Source organism: Vombatus ursinus, unplaced genomic scaffold, assembly GCF_900497805.2.
Source record: "Vombatus ursinus unplaced genomic scaffold, bare-nosed wombat genome assembly UNPS02014775.1, whole genome shotgun sequence".
Classification (NCBI taxonomy): domain Eukaryota; kingdom Metazoa; phylum Chordata; class Mammalia; order Diprotodontia; family Vombatidae; genus Vombatus; species Vombatus ursinus.
The window spans coordinates 14,286,858-14,290,256 of NW_020954553.1; the positions used below are offsets into that span (position 1 = coordinate 14,286,858).

Consider the following 3,399-nt stretch of genomic DNA (forward strand, 5'->3'; position numbering starts at 1 on the left):
AGAAAGAAAGAAAGAAAGAAAGAAAGAAAGAAAGAAAGAAAGAAAGAGAGAGAGACAGAGAGAGAGAGAGACAGAGAGAGAGAGAGAAAAGATGGAGCTACCCAGAAGTGGAAAAGACTGCCTGCCTGAAGGAGTGGTAGGTTTTCTCTCCTTTCCCAAAGGACCATTTGGGGGCAGGGGTGACTTTTTGTATATGGGTTGGACTATCTGGCCACAGGTGTTCCCTTCCAACCCTGAGATTTTGTGACTCTATGACTCTATGTCCACAGTTGCCAAAATGATATTCCTACAGCACAACACTACCCAAGTCATTCCAGTGCTCAAGAAGCTTCAGTGTCTGCCATCTTCCTGTAGGCTAAAATACAAACTCCTTTGTTAGGCATTTCAAGTTCTTCACAATCTGGCTCCAACCTCTCTTTCCAGACCTATTGCACATTCTTCTTCACTCGCTCTAGGTTCCAGCCAAAGTAGAGAATACTTGCTTTTCCCCAAACACATTTCCTCTCCTGCCCCCATACCTTTGCACAGGCTGTCTCTCAGGCCTCGAATGTTCTTCCTCAGTGCTGCTTCTTCAAATTTCCAGCTCTCTTCAAGGCTCAATTCAAGAGCTACCCTGTTTAGAAGGCATTTCTGTATACCCCCAGTTCCTACTCCTCCCCCAACACTGTGTACTTTAAAAAATATTTTCTATATTTATTTCTTGGTATACTTATTTTTTATACCGTATATCCTTTACTTATCAGTACACACACACACATACACATAAAATCTTTACTTATTGGTGTGCATTTTTGGCAGATATCCTATTTCTACTGATTGGTGTACATGTGTCCTTTTTTCTCTGCTCCCACCTCCTACCCTCAAAGCCTTTGAGGGCAGAACCTATCTCACTTTTGTATTTGTATTTCTAGGGCTTAGCACAATGCCTAGCACATAATATGTGCTTAATAAATACTTGTTAGTTGATTGATTGATTGATTGATTACTAGATAGATTGGGACACTGAGGCGTTGAATAGAAAGGCCTTGAATAGCTGAGTGCCTCCTCCTGACTTCCACACTAGGAGGTGCTTTAGATCTCTGACTTCTGTTGCTATGGTGCCCATTATACTTGACTCTGTCTGTCCTCTCTCTCCCCTTATTCTCTGCCTGATCAGTCATTACCCTCCCTGTGAATAGCTTCCATGGGCAGAGGATAGAACAAATGCACTTGTCCAAGTTTAGGTTTGAACCCACAGAGAAGGCACCATCATCGACTGTATCCATTTTGTGTATTGGCAAACCAGGGCTTACAGAAAATAAGAAATTATCCTGCCAGGCTGCCTAGCAATGCAGGGGCAGTGATTAGAGCACCACAGAGGGAGGGATGAAGGAAGGGGAATGGCCCCCACAAGGCATAGGGAGGGAGGATGGGATAAAATGTTGTTTATGGAGCTGTCTTTTAAAACACCAAGTATGGTGGCTATGAGGTATATGTAGGTACTGTGTGCATTTGGGGCTGTGTATACACATATGTACATGTGTATATGTGTGGGTTGCTGTATGCTCATGCATGCAGGTTGTGTACATGTATGTGTTGTGTGTGTTATATGTATACATACATGTTTTTCTGTGTGCAGTGTACCTGGGTAGTGTAGTTGTATGCCCATGTATGTATAGTGTAAGGAATATGTAATATGTATATATGTGGTACCCGCGTGCATGTGCAATTGATGAGAGATATGGAAGTGAGTGGTGATCATTCATCTGGTATCCACCAAGGAAAAAAAACAGGCTGGCAGGACTGGCAGTGCCTTAGGCCCTGCCACCAGAGGGTCTCTGGCACACAGGCCCACTACCTCCAAGACCTTATGTAAAAGGCCAGGCCCAGACCTGGAGGAGGATCCTGGCACTGGTAGGGAGAGAAGAGGAGTGTGAGGAGAGGAGGGCTCTAGGGTCAGTCAGCGACCCCACGTGCACCCCATCCTTGTGGAGTACAGGCAAAGTGGGAGCATCCTTATCTTTATCCTCATCCTCATCCTCCCGGTCCCCTCTTCTTCCCCACTGGGCCTCCCGAAAGCCCCGCCCCCACCTCCGTTCCTAGCCACTCTCCGGCGGGGGTGGGGGATGCTGCAGGAGACGCTCCTCCTTCCTCCCCACCCTTGCCCACACCCCACCCCCACTCCCCACCCACAGCTCTGGGAGGCCAGAGACGTGTCTCGCCCCAAGCATGGGCCACTGCGGTGTCCCCCCGCCCCCGCTACAGAGCCCCGGCCCCTGGAGTTCCCCCACCGAAAACAAAACAAAATGACCACCCCGCCCAGAGCCCGCACTCACAGCCCAGAGGTGCCCAGGCCCACCCGGCTCGGGCTCCGGCTCCGCTCCGGCTCCAGCCGCAGGAAAGCGTCACTGAGTCACCGGCCTGGCAAGGAGTGCGGAAAAGGGAGGGGCGGGGCCCTGGCTGCAGCGGAGACTGCACACACACAGTCACACACACACACACACACACACACACACACAGAGGCAAACACAGGCACACACAGAGAGATACACATAGACACTCAGAGGCACAAGTTTGGGTACACAGGCACACACCAATTCAGGCACACTAAGACACATGCACACACATATACACAGTCCCACAGTATGAAGACACACACATGCACACACACACACACACACACAAAACACACACTTGCTGGGAGAGGTAGGGGACATGGTGGGGGAGGCGAGCTGCCCTCCCAGAAAGGAAAGATTCTTGGAAGAAGACTATAGACAGCAAAAAACCCTCTTTTTTGCTGTGCAGGAAAAGGTACACACACACACACACACACACACACACACAATTTGTGTGCTTCTATGTGTAGGCCCATGAATAAATTCTTCTCTGTGCTGTAAGTGCATAGTACTGAAAGCTTCTGTGCTGACTAGATGACCTCTAAGCACCCTTCCGCTTGTAGAAATGTTATGACCTTTGCAGAGGAAATGACAGAATGACCTATGCTCACAATTCAGGCATGTATGCTTCACATGTAGGTGTATGTACTCATTTGCAGATATGTCCAGGTACAAGCTTACATGTGCAGGCATGTATACACATGCACTCAGTGTAAGTAGGTATGTACATGAACTTGTGTGGATTCTCATCCTCTCTAATTCATTCTCTGTCCCGTTTACCACAGAAGTTGTTGCAAACCTCTTCACTCCTCATGTCCCATAACACCCCCTTCTCCCATCTTCTCAGCAGAGCTCCTTACCTCATACCTTACCTGAAAAAATTGGGGCCATTGTTTAGAGCTCTCTTTTCTCTCTCTTTCATCCCATATTCTCCTATTCTCACCCCTACCATCTTCTTTATTCCATTCACTGAAATGGCTGTCCTCTTTGCCAAGGCTAACCCCTCTATATGTACCCTTAATTC

General features: G+C 48.0%; 1 protein-coding gene across 2 annotated transcripts in view; it reads right to left on the reverse strand.

The window, feature by feature from the left end:
- The window catches only part of CUNH1orf216 (chromosome unknown C1orf216 homolog), a 9,168-nt gene extending 6,750 nt beyond the window's left edge, over positions 1 to 2,418 (reverse strand). The window contains exons 1-2 of one of the 2 annotated variants that reach the window (XM_027864701.1): positions 2,316 to 2,382; positions 519 to 613 (exon numbers count right to left, since the gene is read on the reverse strand). The gene's annotated coding sequence lies outside the window, so the exon portion shown is untranslated. Of the gene's footprint in view, positions 1 to 518; positions 614 to 2,315 lie in introns of both variants that reach the window. The other variant, XM_027864702.1, reaches the window with a different exon arrangement.
- Positions 2,419 to 3,399: the final 981 nt, after the last annotated feature.